Genomic DNA, 23018 nt, shown 5'->3' with positions numbered 1-23018 from the left:
GGATAAAGTGATTTCCTGAGAAGAAAGTCATCAGATCCTAGTGAAGGAGAGCAAAGGAAAAGGAAAGTAGTGATTCTGAAAATACTCTTTAGGGAGTGTTGGGGCAGTTTGTGCTGGCACAGAGGCATGGCAAGGAAGGCCCTTGGGAGGAGGGTGTGTCTGGAAAGAGCATCGGATTCTCAGGTGGAATGATCTGTCCCATCCATCTACCTTCTCCAGAATGGAACCTGCCTACAGGACCATTAGCTCAGGTAACCGAGGTAACAGCCGCCAAGCATCTGGCACATCCTAGGCACTTGATAAGTAACCGTTGTGATTACGTTTATGGATCCAGGAAGATCTATCCAGTGTCATCGGGTCGGTGGGCACATCTCCCACACTGGTAACATTAAAATTGGATAGCTTTTAATGTTTTTCTGGTTTTCATGTCTTTCACTGTGCCTTGCCCGAAGAAACACCATTCTGCTCAGATACAGGAAAACCTGATTCATCTAAGCAGTGACAAGTTGAGGTGGGTGATCAGTGGGTTTGAATCAATTTGTGGAGGGCTCTTGTGTAAAATGCAGAGTCCTGGGCCTCATCCAGAACTACTGAATCACACGATGGTGTTGGGTGGTGCCTGAGAATCTGCATTTGACATGGACATCCAGTAGTTCTCATGCATCCTGAAGTCTGAGGACCAGGACTCCCTCTCCACCTTTTTACCTGTGGAGGGCTTGAGGCTGCCTTTCCCCTTAGGGAGTCTCCTTGGACCTGCAGTTTCCCTGGGCTAACTCTGGAAGCTATGCCCTGTTTCAAGGTGGTAGGGCAAGGAGGGGCAGGGTTGACAGCATTATTTCCTGACCTGGGACCACCTGGGGTGGATAGACCGTCATTGCTCTCCAAACTGCTTAGGATGGGGAACTTGCCTTGCCCACAGCGGAAGTCACGCCCAGTGGAAGGAATATCATTGTCCCCCTTAGGCCCTGTGGTTGTCTGCAGCCCACCAGGGAAACATGACCTGACCTGCAGCCTCCTCCTCCCTGGTCCTATAATGCTCCTCTCTCCCCCGCAACCAGGACAGTGGGAGTCAGGAGTCTCGTTCCCAAGGTTCTTGCTGCCCTCCTAGAGCGCTCTGCGTTCTGAGAGCTGGAAGGCTTTTCAGTATTCTAAGTGCTTTTTTCTATGTTGGGGTGGAAACAGCCCACTCCATGAACAAAATCTGTAGCTCTGAGAAGTGGTAGAAAATTGGCAAGACTTAATAAACCTCATGCCTGACGTGCTCCTGTGACTATATATCAAAGGGAAAACAAATATACTGACTAATTCCTCTCGGAAGAACATCCATAAATTACAGCCATTTGAAACCAGCCCGTTGTGAAAAAAGGTTACGGATGATGTAAGTTGCACAATTGTAGGTGTAACTATGCCATGCCCAGGTTTAACTTCTCCTGAGCTTCTTAGATTTGAGTGTGGGAAGGGCCCTGAATCCTGGAAGTCATGTGGTTTTGGGGAAGGAGGCTAATGTAACCTCACTTTTGTATCTCAGAGGTCCCTCCCACCAGGGGCTCCCTGTGATGTTCCTAACATCCCCACTGTGAAGAGTTTGGCTTCCCAGCATCAGGATGAAGACCCTGTCTGTAGGTTGGGGAAGAGTGAACTGTCACAGGTTAATTGCTGTGACCCTGTGCTCTGGACAGGGAACCTTAGACACGTCTGAGTCCAGGTCTGTGCCAGGATAACTCCTGCCCTCACATCCTCACCTGAGAGTTTACACTGCCAGACTCTGGTCCTCCTCTCACAAGCTCATGAAGCTGTTCTGATGGGACCACCCCATCCAGGTGTGTTTCCTCTGCTTGGCTGCCTGAAAGTGCCCACCACTAGAGCCAGTGGGATATTCCAGCAATGCTCTACACGGGTCAAGTGTAAATCATCACTTACAGCCAGAGGATGCCTTCAAAACCAGCCCCAGACTCCCGAGGTTATGTTACATGGGTATTATTATCTGCATCGACCAGATGAGAAAACTGAGCCAGCCCAGCAGCTTAGAGCTGCCCACACAGCCAGTGACATGAGTGGACCCACTATTCCCATCTCCTGGCTCCTTGGCCCACATCCCTTCCTCACAGATTGTTGGTTTTCAAGCTTAGGGGCACGTCAAAATCACCTGGGGTGCTTGAAATGCAGATTCCAGGGCTCCAACCACATAGACTGAGACTCTGAGTGCTGTTTTCTTTTTTTTTTTTTAACAATACTCAAGTAGTCAAGAGGTACCCAGATCCAGAACTCCTGAAATTGACCAAAGGGGCTTTTGGTGGAAGCTGGATCGCTGTGTATTACCCTGGCACCCCTTACTGATCCGAGACAGGGAGACAGTGCTTCTGTTGCTGGTTCTGTTACACCCTGACTTGCGGGTTCCCCGGGCTATGCTGAATGAACCCTTTCTCCGGGAGCTCTCACTACTGATACAGGAACAGGGGGAATCCAGAGGCCCTTCCACTGGCCAGACTCTTTGAGAGAACGAGGGAGACAATGGGAGGGTATGATGGGGAGAGTCAACAGGCAGAAGGACAGGACCTGCGTCGGAAAAGCGGGGCTTGAATCAAGCTTCACTGTGTGCCTCAATTTGCTTTGGGGACTAGTGCAGGCACATGTACCAAGTGTTTCCGGGTGTTGCATTCCCACTGTGTCGGGAGGGCGCTCACTCTCCAAGGAGCCTAAAAATCACCCTCCTGGCCCAGCCTGAGCCCCTCCCTTACAGACCCAGAGCACACTAGCTCCTTTGCAGCAGGCATGGGGGAGCAAGACAGCTCTGCTGACGCAGGCGGACACCCCGTGCTCCTGATTGCAGTAATTGCTTGATGTTTTGTGTTTGTCTACATATACCCCGTCAGTGGCAGCCACCCACTCAGTTTCTCTCTGAAAGCCTCTCGTTCTCTCTCATACCCACATGTTCACACATACACACAAATACACATGGCTGCGGGCCCAGCTTGGCCCACTCCCTGCAGTCTATTCACAAGGCAAAAATAACCACAGACACACTCACAGAGGAAGCTGATTGGACTGCCACTTGCTCTCCTCCTCCTCTGATGTCAGCCCTAAAAGCCACCCACCCTCTCCTTGTTTCCTTAGAAGGTCCAGCTGAGAGCCTGCGTGGGGGTAGGAGAGGGATGTCTGAACGGGTTCCTGCTCACCCTCTCTCCCTGCCTTGATTTAGAGAGCCTGCTTCCTGGAAGCTTCAGGGCACATAGCATGAGGGTCAGGAAGAGAACTGTTTATGAATGATGTATTGAGAAGGAGGTCAGATTTGTTTGGTAGGCTAGTATAAACTAGATCTGCGGGCACAGCAGATGTAGAGTCTAAAGACCACTCAGATGGCAGGCATGATTCTGCATTGAACTTGGAGTCAGAAAAACAGGAGCTGGCTTAGCTACAGCCCTGTCTGCCCAGGAGAGTCTAGCAATGCCCTCCTCCCCAGTTACTACGTGCTTGTTTTTGTTTAGTTTTAATTTTAATTTGATTTAAAAAAATTATCATAAATAACTTTGAGTGTTTTAGGGACATACAATTCTATGAATTTTAACATATGTATGTATTTGTGTAGCCATCACCACAGTCAGGATACAGAACAGCTCCATCACCCCCCAAAAATTCCTTGAGCTTTCCCCCATCCCTGATTTGTTCTCCATCACTATAATTTTGTCTTTTCCATCATGTCATAAGAGTGGAATCATAGAGCATGTAATCTTTTGAGACTAGTTTCTTTCACTCAACATGTCTTTGAGATTCATCCAAGGTGTCCCATGTATCGTTTGCTCTTTTTTATTGTTGAGTACTACTTCATTGTGTAGAAGTACCATAACTTATTTTCCATTCATCCATTGAAGGTCATTGGGTTGATGCCACTTTTAGATGATTATGAATAGAGCTTCTATAAACATTCATTTTTAGACTCCGTTTGAACCTAAATTTTCATTTCCCTAGGGTAAATGCCAAGGAGTGGGATTCTGGGTCTTAGGGAAATATATATTTAACTTTATAAGATACTGCCAAATGATTTTCTAGAGAGACTCTATCATTTTGCATCCCCATTAGCAACGTATGAGAGTTCCAGTCAGCCTGTATTCTCACTAGCACTTGGTATTGTCAGTATTTTTTATTTTAGACATTCCAGTAAGTATGTAGTGGTATCTCATCATGTCTTTGATTTGCATTTCTCTAATGGCTAATGATGTCGACCAATTTTTTATGTGCTTATTTGCCATCTGTTTTGCTAAGTATCCGTTAAGTCTTTTGCCCATTTTTTAACTGGGGTTTTTGTTTTCTTACTCTTGTGTTGTGAGGGCTCTTTCTATATTTTGGAACAAGTATTTTGCCGAATATGTGCTTTGCAAATATTTTATCCCATTCTATAGCTTGCCTTTTCATTCTTTTAACAGTGTCTTTTAAGAGCTTTAATTTTGATGTTGTACAACTTACAATTTTTCTTTTATAGATCATGCTCCTGGTGTAACATCTAGGAACTCTTTGGCAACTCCCAGGTCATGAAGATTTTCTCTTATGCTTTTTTCCAAAATCTTTGTAATTTCATTTTTTTACGTTTAGATTTATGATGTATTTTGAGTTAATTTTTGTATACAAAATGGTGTGATGTTTAGGTTGAGGTTTATTATTATTATTATTTTGCAGAAGTATGTCTAATTGCTCCAACAGCATTTGTTGAAAAGACTATCCTTTCTCCATTGAATAGCTTTTGCACCCTTATAAAAAATCAATTGTCTGTATTTGTGTGGGTATGTTTCCGGACTCTCTGTTCTGTTTCATTGATCTGTGTATCTATCCCTTCATCAATACTAGGTTGCTTTGATTACTGTGGTTATTTAGGAAGTCATAAAGTTGTGTAGTTTGATTCCTCTAACTTTATTCTTCTCTTTCAAAACATTTTTAGCTGCTCTAGTTCCTTATAAATTTTAGAATAAGCTTGTTCATTCTACAAAGTATCTATAAAAATCCTTGTGGGGATTTTAATAGAATTACATTAAACCTAAATATCAATTTGGGGAGAATCAGCATCTTTACTACGCTGAGTCTTCTGAACCATGGATAGAATATGTCTAACCATTTATTTTGATCATCTTTGATTTCATTCATTAGCATTTTGTAATTTTCAGCATATAAATTCTATAATATATATGTTATATTAGATTTATAACAAAGAATTTCATTGTTTTGGAACTACTCTAACTGACACTGTTTTGGTTTCAAATTATATGTTGTAAGTATATAGAAATACAATAAGTTTTGTGTGTTGACTTTGTATTCTGTAACTTTGCTAAATTCTAATTTTCATTCTAGAAGAGTTATTATTATTATCATTATAGATTCTTTGGAATTTTATACATAAACAATCATGTTGTCTGCAAATAGGGACAATTTGATTTCTTCATTTCCAACCTTTATGCCTTACATTTACTTTTCTTCTCTTATTACACTTGCTAGGACTTCTAGTACAATACTGAATGGGATTGGTTTTAGTGTGCATCATTGCCTTGTTCCTGATCTTAGGAGAATCATTTAATCTTTTACCAGTACACATTATGTTATTTTTAGGGTTTTTACAGATGCCCTTTATCAGATTGATAAAATTTTCTTCTGTTCTAGGTTTGTTGAGAATTTTTATCATGAATGCATGTTACATTTTTCAAATTCTTTTACTGCATCGATTGATATGATCATATGGTTTTTCAATTACAGGTTTCCCCCACTATCTGAATGTATACCTTTCCTATGAAATCCTTCATAAGCTGAAATGGTGTACAGTGAAGAAGCAATTACCTTAGGATGCATCTTACTAATAGATGAACAAAATAAATAAAGTATAGATGCTCACAGACACAGTTCAAAGCTGTGGTAGCTTGATGAGATGCTGAGTGTAGTTCCTGGGGAAGGAGCTTGGCTGTGCCACTCTTGCTGCTTAGATTGTGTGTTGTCTCTCCAAAAGCTCACTGCAAAACCAACACTGAACACTATTTTTGCTTTTTGCCTTTTTCTGTAAAAGTGAAAACCCTCTTCGAATTTCTTTTGGTTAGCCAAAACAGGTGCTAATGTAGGTCTTTTGTAAAAGCAAAGTGGTGTAAAGTGAAATTTTGAAAAGCAAGAGATACCTGTACTGAACCAGCTTTGTGTTCCTGGGATAGATCCCACTCGGTCATAGTGTATTATTCATCTTATCTATTGATGGATTTTATTTGTTAATTTTTTGGGTAATTTTTGTGTCTATATTTAGGAAAGATACTGATCTATAATTTTCTTTTTTGTACTATCTTTGTCTGATTTTGGAATCAGGATAATGGTGACCTCATAAAATAAGTTTAGATGTTGTCTCCTCCACTTGTATTTTCTGGAAGAAATTGTGGATCCTTAAATGTTTGGTAGAATTTGCCAGCAAAAACATCTAGGTCTGGGGTTTTCTATTTCGGGAGGTTTTTAACTTTCTTTAATAGTTATAAGACTATTCAGGTTGTCTATCTCATGTTGGGTGAATTTTGGTAGTTTTTTTGAGAAATAAACCCATTTTGTTCAATTTGTCAACTCAATGTGCATAGAATTGTGCATGGTATTTGCTTACTATCCTTTCAATGTCTGTGAAGTCTAATGCTAGCAAGATATTTTTTGTCTTTTTTTTTCAGTCTTGCTAGGTGTTTATCATGAGATTTTCTTTTACTTCATTCATTTTTCTCTGTTGTTTTTGTTTTCAATGTCATTGTTTTCTGATCTTATCTCCACTAGTTCTTTCCTCTTGCATGCTTAGGGAGTGTTTTGTTCTTCTTTCTCTTGAAATAGAAGCTTAGATTATTGATTTGACACCTTTCTTCTTTTCTAATATAAGCGCTTAATGCTGTAGATTTCTCTCTGAGCACTGCTTCAGCTGCATCCCATACATTTTGATATATCATTTCTTTATGTTTAGAGAACTAAGTTTGTATGATTTCAATTATTTTAATTTGTTAAGGTTTGTTTTATGATCCAGGATATGGTCTATCTAGACGAATTTTTCATGTGCATTAAAAAAGAACATGTATTCTGCTGTTATTGGATTGAATGCTCTATGAATATCAAGATTCAGTTGGTTGGTGGTCTGTTTAGTTCTTCTAATCTTTGCTGATTTTCTATCTATTGGTTCTATTTATTAATGAGAAAGGAGTATTAAAGTCTCCTACTATAATTGTGAATTTCTTTACTTTTTCTTATAGTTCTGCCAATTTTTGAAGTATTTTGAAGCTCTGTTGGTAGGTGCATGCACATTTAGGATTATTATATCTTCTTGGTGAATTGGCCATTTTATCCTATGTAACATCTTTCTTAATCCCTTGTAATTTTCTTTGCTCTGAAATCTACTTTGTTTGATGTTCAAATAGCCATTTCAGCTTTCTTATTAGTATTTTAATCATATATCCTTTCCCTTTATTTAACTTTGGTTTTCTTATATAATTATATTTGAAACAAGTTTCTTATAGACAGCACATAATTAAGTCATATTTTAAATCTATTCTGACAATTCCTATCTTTTAATTTATGGGTTTAGGTCATTTATACTCAATGTAGTTATTGTTATATTTAGACATAGGCCTTCCATTTTATTATCATTTTTTTCTGTTCTCTCAACTTTTCCTTCCTCTATTTCCACTTTCTTACCTTCTTTTGGTTTATTTGAACTAGGTTTGCTCACAGTGGCTTACATTTACTATTTCAGTATTGTTTTTATTTCAATGACTATAGTATAATGTCGTGAGGTCAGAGATATATTCTACTCTTCTTCATATCTGCTCTTTACCCTTTATCACTGTCAGATCAAGACAGGACTTTTCGTGTAGTGGCTGCTCCATAGCTTTTCATTAAATGAATCAATATTGAGTGATTTAAATTTATATTTGATATTTGTGATATTTCATGTTCAGGGCACTTTTCCTTCTTTTAAAGGGGCTAGGATTACTTCTTTCCCCTTCAGGTGTATGGCTTAGCTATAAAATGTTCTGGATTGGAATTTTGGACTTATATTTACCCAAATTTGTAGATATATAGACTTGGAGAAGATGATGTTTCAATTATTTCTAAATAAAGAGTCTTTATGAAAAACCTTAGAAGTTATCAATAGTTTTGCCTCTGTGTGTAGCACATAGCATCAACTCATGAAGGATTTTAGTAATGTTATACAAGAAGCCTCCCAGGTCAGTCAGACTTGTCTATTACTTTACTGAAAATATTAACATGTTGAAAGAAAGACATTAGGAAAAAAAAAAGACTGGTGGAAAATGGAAGTATAGGAATAGAAGACTCACAAAGGATGCTGCTGGCATTGCCCATCTAAGGACTGTCCAGGGCAAGCATGGACTTCAAATATTAGTGTGCTATTGGCTCGACCATCTATCCCTAAGGGACAGATAGATGCACGAGGCTATCTGATTCCATTAAACATTCAATGGTCTCACTTCTCCGTGTTCTGGTTTTGGGATCATCAAGAAAACTTCCTTATAGGCAGTTTTCTTTTAATTTTGAAAGCAAAAATGAGAGGATAACAATGGAAAATTAAACACATGCATCTACTTTTGCCTCCTTCTGAAACTGTATTTAATTCATAGTAAAAGGATTTTTCAAAAAGATATAAACCCAAAAGGAAAATGAGATAAGGTGAGGAGATAACAGCAACAAAACTTTAAAGGTGGAAAGTATTTGGCTGAGCAGTAAGTTAGCAGGTCCCAGAAAACAGAACCCTATGGAACCTTGAGGAAAATGGAGAAGCAACCAGATTTATGTTTCCAATAGGCTGCAGCAGGCATGCCTGGAACAAGAGGTGAAGAGAGGGTCTAACATGAGGAGGATTGGTTTAAAATCTCTTTATAATAATTTAGATCCCCAAATTCTCTTTCCTACTCTGTTCAGAGGAGCAACTCCTCCACCTCTGTACAAGACCAGAGTTTTATTTCTACAAGGATAATACAGAAGATCTTTGGATTTGGGGATCCCAGGCACAGTTGATAATGTGGGCCCCACTGAAAACAAGAGGATCTAATGGGACTCCTACCCCCAGCCTGCTTCCCCACTTGGCTCCCTGTACACTGGTAGCTGTAACTTTATCTTTCAAGCAAGACACCAGCTAAGCCTTCTCTGGGGATCCAATCAGCCCAAGAAGAATGATATAAAGTCACTGAATTAGGAGTTTCCCAATGAATCAGGCCAGCTGCATAACCCTAGTGTGACAGGGCCAGTCAAAGAGGCCCATCCATAACCTCCATGCTCTTAGACTCCCAGTATTAAAGACGACCAGACAGCTAAAGAGAATTGGAAATCTGAGGAAAATCTCCAAAGAAAAAACAGACACCAGAATAAAGAAATAGAAAAAGGAAACTTGATGGAACAGAGATGGCACAGACAGCACAAAAATAAAATTAAAACCATCAGTAATATCTTTAGAGAAATAGAATACATTGCAATCCTGAAACAAGAACATGATATTTTAAAAAGAAACATTCAGAGAAAAAGATTGTTCAGAAATTAAAACTATGACAGCAGCAAATAAAAACTTAACAGTAGAGTTGGTAGATAAAGTTAAGAAATTCTCAGAGAATGGAGAGCCAGAAGTAAAAAAGATGGGAAACAGGAGTGAAAAGATTAGAAAATTAGAGGACTTGTGCTGGAACAACAATATTTGAATAATAGTTTCAAAAAGAGCAAACAGAGGAAATAGAGGGGATAAAAAGAAAAATGTAAGGAAATGTTCTGTATTTGAAAGATATGAGTTTCTAGATGGAAAGAGCCAGTGAATGCGGGAGCAATGAATGATAACAGACCCACTTCATGGCACACATTTGAGAAATTTTAGAACACTCGGACTAAAGGAAGAGTTTCCAGAGAGGAAAAACGTTAGATTACACACAAAATATAAAGCAATCAGAATGACTTTGACTTCTCAACAGCGAAGCCAGAAGTTAAGACTGATCAAATTTGATGCAAAATGATTTGCAAGCTGGAATGCTATGTCTATTCACATGATCAATTATGTGTATGGGTAGGATAAAGACATTTTCAGATATGAAATATCTCAAGATATTTACCTCCAAGGCACCCTTTCTTAGGAAACTGTTGGAAGCTATGCTCCACCAAAATGAGATTGTAAACCATGGGAGAGAAAGAGGTGTGTTACAGAAAATATGAGTTTGTGCACAGGAGACTGGCAAAGGGAATCCTAGGATGACAGTGAAGTAAGACCTCACATAGAGGGCAAATAACCCAGGATCGGAGTAGTTCAGAAGGCTCTGAGACACACTTCTCTAAGAAAATGGAAGTAACAGAATACTTCATGGGTCCAAATATATTTAGAGAGGAGATTTAGCCAATGGGCAGAGATTTTGGATATGAAATGAGATAAACACACAAAAATGAACAAAGGAAAAGTAAAATCAAAACAAACAAAAGCAAAAGTCAAGACAAAACAGAGAACTCTGCTGAGAAGGATAAGTAATCACAGTGTGATATAAGGCTCAATCCACCCATAGCGTCTACATAGTGGTGATAATAATGGACACTTGCTGAATATGATGACCCCAATCACAATGTATCCCCGTTGGTAGGATGTGGGGACTGGACAGGAACATGTGTACGTGGTGGGTGAGAGGATGAAAGCAAGCCCATGCCTCGTCTTTCACGTCAGAAATCAGGCCTAAAATTGGTAAAATTCAAGAGGTAGCTAAACATGCATGCAACTTAGAGAAATGGAGATATATATTGAACAAATCAGCTACAAGTATTGAAAAGTGTGTGGCTCTGGGGTTGAGCAATAGAGGAATGGAAAGAAGGGAAGAGTAACTGCATGTCCTTTTAAAGCATATGTGAAATGATGGTCGAACGCATGTCTGATAAAAAGAAAAAACTTAAAAAAAGGTAAGAAAATAAAAAGGAATAAAAGTAAATTTTCTGTCCATATCCAACTTGCAAGCAAAAATAAGTACATAAATGATTAAATAAATAAAAATAAAGGCATTACATGGCCATTAAGGAAAGCTTGTAAATATGGTAGATTGCACTCCTGCTTTCACTATTCACTGCCTTTCATCCATGTCCATTGGCATGTGAATTGCAGTCCCTTTCCTGTGGGAGGCAAATGATCCCCTCCACAACTGAGGACACCGGGCTTGGCTATATGAGTTTTTCTGACCAACGAAATATGACCGAAAGTGGCATGCAACTTCCCAGCAGAAGCTTTAAGAACCATTCTGATCTCTGCCATTGTTCTTTTTTCCACTGCCTTTCCCAGATAGGAGAGGTTTCTTTATTGAGCATAAAAGACATGTGAAACAGAACTGTTGTTGATCCACAAATACGTGTAACGGAAGCAGGAAATAAACCTAGAAAAAGTTGAATAATACAATATATGTAAGTACATAAACAAGCAAAATTCACAGTCCTACCACTCTGAGATAATCATGTTTAATCACTTCTTCCCATCCCCGCCATGACTTGCAGTGTCTACCGCACAGGCAAGGTGTACCTCTCTGCCCCTTGACTGTCGTTGGTTCTGTGACTTGCTTTTCGGCCAGTGGAATGTGAGCTGAAGTGATGCAAGCAGAGGCTCGAGGTGTGCTTACGCTGTTGGGCTGCGCTTTTGTGCTTCACCCATGAGAAGAAATGCCCCAGATAGCACAGGAGCTTGAGAGAAATGTGGATCAGAGCCTGGCAGTTCCATTGCCTTGCATTCCGAGGGACAGACACCCCAGCAATGCACAAAAATGAGGGCTTACTGTTTCATGCTTTGGGGTAGTTTGTTACACAGCATTTCATGGTAATAGATGATTGATACAGATGCTTGTCCTTCAAGTCTTTTTCAATATAAACGTATATTATTTCCCCAAAGTTGGATTACACTATACAATTTTATCATTTTTAACTTAATTCCTCTCCACTTCATGTAATTATGCATTTTTCCACAGCATAATCTTAGTTAGATAGAATTATATCCTTGCATATTTAAACAATTGTCTAATGCTCAACTTTGAACTTTTTCTGTATTTTTCACCTTTAGAAATAATTCTGTGATAAAATTCTCATTCATAAGCCTTTTTATACACTGGTATTATTTCCCTGTATTAAATTCCAAGGTTTGTGACAAAGTAACAAGTCTTGACACTATTGCCAAATTTATCAGAATTGTACAAATGCCCATTTCCCAACATTTCACCAGAACTGAATGTTGTCATTTAAATTGTCTGCAAAATTGAAAGGTAAAAGAAATGAAGTAGTGTTTTAACTTACATTTGTTAGGTTACTAGAGAGGTTGAATACTTAAAAAAATAGCTTTACTGAGGTATAATTTGTATTCCATAAAATGCACACAATTTTTAATGCACAATTCAATGGTTTTTCACTGAATTTAGAGTTGTGCAGCCATCACAGCAATCCAATTTTAGAACATTTCCATCACTCCCAAAGCATTCCTTGTGCCCATCTGCAGTCACTTCCTGTTTCCTGAGCCCTACTCAACCACTGACCTACCTTCTGTCTCTATAGATTCGTTTCTATTTCCTTTTTGGTTACCTGCCCACTTTGCCCATTTGCCTATGGGAGTCTAGGGCTTGTCTGACTGATTAATAAGAACCACTCAAAGACTAACTCTGTAATTGCAATTAAATATACAAATCTCTTAAGTCAGCCTACATATCTTACCTGTCCGATTGTTCCTCTTGCAGTTTTCCACCTCCAGATAATTTGTCCTTCTTGCTGCTTCTGATACATGCCTCAGAGGTCTTCCCTTTGCCTGAATTCTACATCTCCCTACTTTCCATCTTGCTCACTCCTACTTGTGTTGTAGCTCTTGGCACAAATAACGCTTCTCAAAGAGACCTTCCTTGACTGTCCCATCTGACTTGGACCTCTCCAGTCTGACTCCCCATTCTTTGGCTTCAGAGGGACTTGCCACTATTTATAATGATTCATTTGAGGGTGGTTCTGACTTTAATGCCTGCCTTGCACCCTGGGTTGAAAGCTCTGTGAAGGTAGCAATCCCATGTGTTTTGTTCATGATTGGATCCCTAGCCCTGGACTGCTTTCTTTTTTCTTTTTAGTTTGTTGTTTCCTCTTGATTTTGTTTGTGGTATCTTTAGATCTCTAGAAATATTTAAATGTTTATGTAGTCAGGCTTATGATTTTCTTCCTTACACTTTATTCCTTTACTTTTATGCTTAAGAGTACCTTTTCTACATGAGAGTAGGTAAATATTCACTTACACTTTCCTCTAGTTCTTTTATGTTTTTAGTAAAAAGTTGTAGTGCTTTTATCTGTTTGGAGTTTACGTCGGTTTATAGTGTGAAGAGTACAATGTAGACAACTCATGTTAATAAACAGTTAAGAAATTATCCTAACTTCATTTATGGAATAAATCCATCATCTCCTCACTGGTTGGAGATGCCACCTTTATTGGATACTAAAATCCCTATTCATGCCAAGTTCTATTTCTGGGCTTTCTGGCATGTACCATTGATATGTCTATTTTATTGCTAGTACCATATAGACCAAAGAACTTCTTACTGTAGTGGTGCTTTGTATGTAGCATATTGTCATTACTGAGATAGTGACAAGAGTGTTCCAGTCTTCAGGACCATTTTCTTTGTCAGTGCAAACTCATAACTGGATACTCTGACTTTCTATACCACTGTTATCAGCCTAATGAATATGAGGTTGCCCTGACTAAAATACTCTTTCTTGATATGCTTGCAAAGTCACATTTCTGAATCTATCAGGCTGTGGGGAAGCATGGATGCTTGTTCTGCATTCCTGTATGATACTTACCTTTAAAATTCCATATCAGGGATCTCAGACAAAGCTGGTAGCAAAAGTGGGTGAAACAGGCTTGGCGTGAGATAACATGTATGGAGAAATGGGGTCTGTAGGCAACTATTTAAAGACATTCAAAAGGGTTAAAAGCAAGGGATGGAGCAGACTGGACTTGGCATGAAGACCACACATTTTGACCTCTGACCCTTATAACAACTGTGTGGCAGTGTACAGTATATTTATGGATTGCTTCATTTGATTCCTATAACAATCTTCTGAGGCAGAAATTACTAATATGTCCATTTCACAGTACATTCACTATGTCTTCAAGAGGCTGAATTACTTGCATAAGGCCTTATAGCCAATGCATCCTTTAATGGACTGAGGCCTCTGGCCTGATCCTGATTCTATTCTTTTTCTTCCATACCATATGATGGTGCCATCCACAACGAGTGCAAGGAGAACGAGGTGAGAAGGGAAGGGTGAGCTATTTTTGTTATTGAATCTAAAAATACAGAATCTAAGTGACCTACAAAATACCAATAAGCCTGATTCTGGCCAAGTTCCAAATGTCGGTGCACAAAACAGGGAGAAGTCACACCAGGCAGCCAGGGCTCCTGCTGTCAGAGCAGCCCTGGTGCACATCTGTCTGAAACGTCTGGAGTTACCCTGGCTAGAGAGGCTGCAGACTGAACAGCCCAAATGCTTTTCACCCTCTCATTGTCACAGCCATTTAGGAAACTCCCAGAGAGAGGCTGATGGAGATGACGCAGAAACTTTTAAATTATCAGGTCATTTCCAAAGCTGACGTGGGCTGTCTCTGTCTCTCCTTCTTCTGTCCCTCTCTCCGTGTCTCCCTTTTTCCCTACCCCCTCCACTCTTTCTGCCTGTATCACCCCAATACTCAAGCATCCTAAGGGTGGACCACTTCTGGATATCGCTATTCATAGCAGAAAAAGATTCTTCTGTTAGAAACTCCAAGATCCAGCATTTCCAAGTCTTTCTGAGTGATCTGCTCAGGTAGGTGTAGACCTGCTCAGGTAGAGGCTTATGAAAAGAAGACTGTTCTTTCCTGAGCCTGCTTCCCACCTCTCTCCCCACCGTTAACACTGGGGCAGCGGCTCACAGCCCAGATGACTCTTCAATTCCATTTGAAAGGAAAGGTTAAGAGAAACTGGGGAATGAAAAATTCTCTTGTAGAGACACCCTGCCTTTGGCTGAACTGAAGAGCCAGGAGGGGAACCCTGAGGAGCTTGACTCTGGAGTAAGACCATGACATTTTGTGGGGCACTAACTGCCAGTGTGTTTGGCACAGCTGATGACCTTGTGGAAATGCTGGGGGAGCTTGTAATCAAAGGTCCCTTCCAGATAAAAAAGAACAGTGCCTTCAAGTAAACCAGAGGGATGCATCAAGCTCTGCAGTAGTTTTCTGACACTGAACAAGTCCCCTTCATTGAGTTTCTTGTTTCTGACCTGTAAATTGAAGAAGTTTCAAACCATCAGATTGATAGAAAAAGCAGGAAAGCTGTATCCACGTGGAAAACATCCATCTATATGGGGATGAATTATCTAAACTGAATAACAATGGAAGGCTTTAGATTGTGGAGTGTTAAATCACCTTACTGGTACAAAAATGTAAGCATCCTGAAGATAGAGAACAGATATATATTTTTTAAATTGTATAAAGTCTGTATAACATAAACTTTATCATCTTAACCATTTTTAAGTCTACAGTTCAGTGATGGTAATTAGATTCACATTGCTGTGCAACCAATCTGTAGAACTCTTTTCATGCTTCAAAGCTGAAACTCTGTACCCATTAAACAACAACTCCCCATTCCCTCCTCCCCCAGCCGCTGGCAACCACCATTCTGCTCTCTGTCTCTGACTTTGACTCCTCCGGAACCTCAGATAAGTGGAATCATATAGGATTTGTCTTTTCGTGACTTGCTTATTTCACTCAGCCTGATGTCTTCAAAGGTTCATCCATGTTGTAGCATGCGTCAGAATTTCCTTCGTTTTTAAGGCTGAATAATATTTCATTGTACGGATAGACCACATTTTGCTTGTCCATTCATATGCCGATGGACACTTGGGTTGCTTCCACTTTCTGGCTATTGTGAATAATGCTACTACAAACATGGTTGTGCACATATGTCCTCAAGACCCTGTTTTCAATTATTTGGGGAATATACCCAGAATTGTAATTGCTGGTAAGTCTATTTTTAATTTTTAAAGGAACCATCATACTGTTTGCCCTAGTGGCTGCATCATCTTACATTCTTACCAGCAGTGTGCAAGTGTTCCAGTTTCTCCACATCCTTGCCAAATTTTATTTTCTTTCTTTCTCTTTTCTTTTTTTGATAGTTGCCATCCTAATGGGTGTGAGATGATATCTCACTGAGGTTTTGATTTGCATTTCCCTGATGTTTAGTGATGTTGAGCATATGTTTGTTGGCCATGTGCTTTCATGTGCTTGTATATCTTCTTTGGAAAAATGTCTATTCAAGTGCTTTGCCTACTTTTAAATTCAGTTGTTTGCTTTTTTGTTCTTGAGCTGTAGGAGGAGAAGAGGTCTTTTCATGCTCATATCTCTAGGACTTCAAATAACACCTGCCATGAAAAAATATTTGTTGAATAAATAAGTCCTGGGTCTCTCTGATTGAATAATCTTACTGCAAGATTTGGTATAAATCATGACCAATAGCTAGAGTTAGAAATTCACAGTGATGGATACAATATAATAATATATTAAGAATAAAATTTTTTAAGACACAAAGAAATACATTTTGGACTCTACCACTCAGGTGGATGAATGTGCCATGGACCGATCCAGTCTACTCAGCTCTCCTGGTACCTAAACGAGATTTTGTGTCCATCAATCGTGGGGATGGGAGAGGAGAGAAGGGAGAGAGGCATTTAGTTACAAACATCAGCACTTCTTAGAAAAATACATATGTAATAAAGGTGGTATCTTAGGCGTTTAAACAAAACGTCAGCCCATCTCGCCTAGCCACCATCTTTGATTTACTTTAAGTCACTTCCTTCCTATGAAAGGCCCTCAAATCTTCTCAGCCGAGGCTTAGAAGGAAGAAATGAAAAAAACAATTGGGCTGCACTTCCCATCTTGCCACTGGATGGCAGTACACCCCTGTATGCCTTCCCTGAAGAAGCCACCTCTCCATCACGCTACAGAATCTTGATTTGCCCCATTGGAGAAGTCCCTGGACTAGAGATTTTAGCAGAATCACTTGTTTTTTTAAAATCTCTCCATGAGTTTCTGTAGTAGGATGGTTAACATCCTTCTTCTTCATGTTTACTCCAGAACCCAAAAAACCTTGGCTCCAGCATCTTCTTTTCTGATATTTCTTCCCTTCCACCACGTGTGCCTTTGTCCTCTAAGCATCTGGTGCTAATAACTGCTCAATGATACCACCCTGTAACCAGGGACTTACAGCATCTGTTCTGCACTGTACTGAGGGGAAGGAGAGGTTCTTATTTGACTTTGCATCCTGGGCATTATCATAGTACCTGTCTATAGTGGGTAATCAATCGATCAAGACTTGTTAGGTGAACCCATCAAGTAGAAGAAACATAGAACAATAAATGCCCACTCCTTTACCAATATGTCCAGGTAACATACACACTACACATATGCCTTAAACTAACTTTTTTTTGCTGAGTAAAAATTTAATACATACAATTTGATAGGTGATAAATTATATTCTTTTAAAATTTGCATTTCTGTAATTATAGCTAATATTGAATATTTCTCATATGTCTATTTTCCTGCTTCCATTTGTATTTTTTTCTGAACTATTTCCTTCTGACCTTTGCTATTTTTGATTATTGTCATACTCGTGTTCTGAAAGCCTTCAGATTTCTGAGTGTCATCCTTGACAAACGGCTGCCACTCATTTTCTACAGTCAATCAGTCACATCTGTTTATTCTACATCCTAAATATCCCTCCCTCCAATCTGTCTACATCACTTCATCTTCACTGCCTCTGTCTTGGCTCAGCCACATGGTCTTTCTCTGGCAATACATTCTCCTAACTGGACCCTCCACCTCTGACCTTGACTCTTTCCAACCCATTCTCCACACTGCAGCTAGTGCAGTCATTTCAGAGTATAAATCTGTGCACGTCACACCCCTACTTAAAACCCTTTCAGGGCTTCTTGTCACCCTCAGTGTGAAAGTCCCAACTCCCTAACCCAGCCCCTGAAGCCCCAGTAACTCCCCCAGCTTCCTCTTTTTCCAGTTCTACCTTAAGCTTTGCCTTCATGCAGTGGTGACCACTTCCATGGTCGAAGTATTATTTCCACACTGTTTCATCTCCCAGCATTCACACATGTTTTCCCCTCGCCCTCAATTGCCCTTCTATTCCCTTTGCCTGCCTAACATTTTATTCTTTAGAACTGTACTTAAAACCATCACCTCTAGGAGGCCTCTATGCCCCCTGTAGATTGGATGAACCAACTTACTTATTCCATGTCACCCCGTCCCCATCCCATTGTAAAATATCACATTATGTGATCCTTGCCTGTTTGTGTGTCTGTTTATGTGTGTAAAATCCTTTGTCTTGTGCACATTTTCATCCCTAGTGCCTAACACAACATCCACTCATAGTAGATACCAGATAGATATTTATCGAATGAATAAAAATTCTTCGAGTTGACATTTATTGAGCACTCAAAGCAGTTTATATCCTTCATCTCATTTAATCCACAAAATGGCTCTCTTGGATGGTTATGCTCAGTTTGACAAGTGAGAAAACTGAGGGTTGGAGAGATTACACATCAGGGAAGTGGTGGACTCACCCACATCTGCCTCCTTGTAGAGTCAGCTGTGCAGGATACTGTTTCCCATCTAGGATCCATCTGTAGGTGTCCTTCATACGTAAAGGACATTAAACCTTTGCCAGTTGTATTTGTTGCAAACATTTCCTTTAGGTTTTGATGCTTTCTAATTTTCTATTTGATCGTCTTGAAGTTTAGAATCTTTTAATCATTAAATAGTAAAATCATTCACTCTTTTCTTTAATAATTTATTCCATGGATTATGCTTTAAAAGTTTTATCCTTTCTAAGTTCAATTTGTTGACTAAATTGTTATTCTATATTTTAATAGTCTCATTGTCTTAAATTTAACTCTTTAAGCCTTTTAAAATATATTTGACCTATGTAGGGTGTTTCCTCCTCCAAATGGTAAATTTTCCTAAATCCATTTATTGAATAGTACATCTTTATAAATTATGGTACTATTATCATTTAACTTATATATTTATATACTGTTTTGGGGACTTTTGCTCATTGGTATGTCAACTCTTGAATTATTACCACAGTATTTTATAATTTGCATCCTATTTAGTAAGATAAATCCTGCCAGTTTTGCACAGCACCCCCCTACACACACACACACCTCAATAATTTTCCTTTTGCAACATTATCTTGGCTGATTTCATTTACTGTTTTTAATGATCTTTAAAAATTTTCTCATTCTGAAAGCACTTACTGGGATAAGTTTTAAAAATATAAATATACTACATGTTTATTTTATAAAAATTAGGAAATATAGAAAATCAAAAGAAATTAAATCCTGAAATGCTAACATTTTGTTTTATTCCCTCAGTTTCATTCGATGTGGATACGGATAATCCAGTTGGAATCTTACTGCAATACATCGTAGTATCCTACTTTTCCCCCCAACAAGTTACCTTGTAAGTATTTTCATATCCAATTAGATTTTGAAATCATGGGTTTTAATCATACGTAATTTTCACTGATATAAAATCCTGAAAATCTCTTTAGTGATTCTCCTATTGTTGAATATCTAGGTTATTGCCAATTTTTTGTTTTCTTTAAGTAGTATTGCAATGAAAATTTGTGCAAACGCATTTTTTGTTCACATTTGATCATTTCCTTAGGGTATCTTTCTAGATCTGGGTCAATAGTTATGAGCAATTTTAAGGCTCTAAATTGTTTTTTTTAAAAGATTGAACAAATTTAAATTCCCACCAGCAAATGAAATGTCTGCTTCCACTGTATTCTTGCCAACAATTGGGTATTATTATCTCATTGAGATTTTCTTTGGGGTTATGTTAAATCTATAAATCAATTTAGAAAGAATTGCCTTCTTTACAATATTGATTCTTTTCTTTCAGAAAGATGATGTGTCTCCATGTAAACAAATCTTTATTTTATATCTCTCAGTAAAGTTTTGTTGTTTTCTTAATATAAATCCTGCAGATTTATTATTGGAATTATTTCTGGATGTATTGTGCTGTTTTATTATTTTAATATTTTTGTTTTGCTATGTGAATGCCACTTAAAAATTTTATATCTTCTTTTTTTATTGAAGTATAGTTGATATACAATTTTTCAGGTGTACAGTAAAGTGATTCAGTTTTTTATATATATATATATATATATATATATATATATATATATATATATATATATATATATATATATATATATATATTCTTTTTCAGATTCTTTTCCATTATAGGTTATTACAAGATACTGAATATGGTAGGTCCTTGCTGATTATCTAATTTATATATAGTAGTGTGTATCTGTTAATCCAAAATTCCTAATTTATCTCTTCCCCACTTCCCCTTTGGTAACCATAAGTTTGTTTTCTATGTCTGTGAGTCTATTTCTGTTTTGTAAAAAAAAAGTTCATTTGTATTATTTTTTTAGATTCCACATATAAGTGATATCATATGGTATTTGTCTTTCTCTTTCTGACTTACTTCACTTAGTATGATAATCTCTAGGTCCATCCATATTGCTGCAAAGGCATTATTTCATTCTTTTTTATGGCTGAGTAGTATTCCATTGTATATATGTACCACATCTTCTTTATCCATTCATCTGTTGATGGACGTTTATGTTGCTTCCATGTCTTGGCTATTGTAAATAGTGCTTCTATGATAATTGAGGTGCATGTATCTTTTTGAATTAGAGTTTTGCCTAGATGTCTGCCCAGGAGTGGGATTGCTAGATCATGTGGTAGCTCTGTTTTTAGTTTTTAAGAAACTTTCATACTGTTCTCCATAGTAGATGCACCAATTTACATTCCCACCAACAGTGTAAGAGGGTTCCCTTTTCTCCACACCCTCTCCAGCATTTATTATTTGTAGACTTTTTGATGGCCATTCTGACTGGTATGAGGTGAGACTTCACTGTTATATCTTCTTCTTTTCCCAAAGTGTGTCCTATAAGCACTTGATCCTCCAGATGCTCTGTGAAAAAAAGGAGTTCTATGTTCAAACTGGTTTGGGAAGGGTTATGAACTTCACTTGGAAATTTTCATGACACATTCAGGAAAGCTTGAAAAGCTCTGTTGTAAAGAACCCTGTTTAACATTATTTATTACTACACCCAGTGCATCACAGACTTACTTGATCATTAAATATTTTTTTATGTAAAAGTAAAATTTTTGATGTGACTTCTATTATCACTCAGTAGAGCTGATCTTCTGAGAAGCCTAACGTTGTGGAATGACAAACGGCCCCAGTTCTTCATTCCTCCCTGTAACTATGCCTTTGGCCATGTAACTGTGGGGTGCACTTCTACCCTGACCCTGAACTTGGCCAATGGGATGTGAGCAAACATAGAGCACACAGACGCTTTAAAAGTGTGGTTTGTCACTGTTGCATCTTCCATATTTGTGAAAAAGATATGCCAGGTGTACCGAGGTAGAAGATGAGACCCTTGTAGCACAGCTGAGTTACACCAGTTATCCCGGTTGAAACCATACAGGATCACTCACAAACCAGCCAGCTCTCTTTATGAAAGTGAGTCCAGCCAAGACCAGAAGAACCACTCAGCAGGACTTCAAACTTATGAGCTAAATAAATTCTGGTTGTCTTAAATCACTGAGATTTGGGTTGGCTTGTTACATAGCATTATTATGGCAATAGATAACTGATACACCCATCTTGAAGCCAGTATGTTGAAGGCAGGTAGTTCAAGCTTGATAGTTTTTATTATGTTAAGGAATTCCCTTTCATTTCTATTTTTCTAAATGTTTCTAGCCAAAACTGTTATTCAAAAACTTTTGGGCAGTCATTGAGATTATTTTAAGCTTTTCTAATTGAACATACTGATGTGATATTACATATTCATAGGCTTCCTATTAATAAGCTCTCCTGGTCTTCCTAGGATGAGTCATTCTTGGTAACAGTTGATCATTCTTAAATGTACTATTGAATTCCATACGCTAGTATTCTCCTTAGGGATTCAGCATCTGTATTCATAAATGAAATTAGTTTATAGTTTCCTATTTTGGCCCATCCTTTTTATTTTTGGTATAAAGCATAATCCAGCATTATAAAATGAGTCAGTTAGCTTTTAGTCTTTGCCTATGCTCTGGATCAATTTGTATAAGACTAATAGTATTCACCACTAAAGTCACCTGATCATTGAAACTTTTTGATAATTTGTTACTTCTGTGATAGTTTTTATTTTTAATTTTTCCCTTTGATAATTGGTCTTAAGTTTTCCTACTTATTTTTAATTACACTTCAGGGAATTCAAATTACTTTTATGATGGCCAATAATATACATCATGTACTCTGTGTATTTTTGGAAGATGCCTTTCAATCATTTGGGAACAAAGTCTGATATAATTAACTAACTAAATAAATACAGATCAGGCCATTTGTTTCTGTAGCTACAATTTAATGTCAGACCTAAAATGAGTTTATATCTTAATGTGACCTAGTGTTTCTGCAGGTAATGGTATGGTTACATACATGTGTGGCCACCATATTTTCTAATGTTTTTGGCAGTTGGGTCTTGGGGAGCACTGTCAACAGTTTGATGCACTTTCTCTGGTTGGGGAAGAGAGGCTGAAAGAAATAATCTGGATTTATCAATGTTGAAATTTTGAATACTTTTACATGATTTATGTTCATCATGTAAGAAAATACTTGAAAGTAGAACTCTTAAAAATCCTAGAACTTAACTGTCATGTTAATTGGCCTAAGTCATGCATGGGATTGGAGGTTTAATAGGCAATGTATGGAAATATCTCTTGCTGACTTGGTCTATTTTCTCAATGACCTCAAGAGAAGCAGAGGAAGGATAGGCACTTACTATCCACAGAGCACGACTTGGCTCTATCTTCTGGTTCTCTGGGCTCTGTTGTCTCTGAGACTTGCTCAATTCTCAGATTTCATACACCCTATTTTACTAGCAGCA

At 38.3% G+C, this 23018-nt stretch overlaps 1 long non-coding RNA gene across 1 annotated transcript in view; it reads left to right on the top strand.

Annotated features, from left to right (window-relative positions):
- Window positions 1-23018, top strand: part of LOC137769797 (uncharacterized) — a 153246-nt gene that overhangs the window by 54063 nt on the left and 76165 nt on the right. The window contains exon 2 of the long non-coding RNA XR_011075090.1: window positions 19438-19525. This is a non-coding gene — a long non-coding RNA (uncharacterized lncRNA). The remainder of the gene's footprint in view (window positions 1-19437; window positions 19526-23018) is intronic.

This window comes from Eschrichtius robustus, chromosome 10 (assembly GCF_028021215.1).
Source record: "Eschrichtius robustus isolate mEscRob2 chromosome 10, mEscRob2.pri, whole genome shotgun sequence".
Lineage (NCBI taxonomy): Eukaryota > Metazoa > Chordata > Mammalia > Artiodactyla > Eschrichtiidae > Eschrichtius > Eschrichtius robustus.
This window is presented reverse-complemented; position numbering and strand designations above follow the sequence as displayed.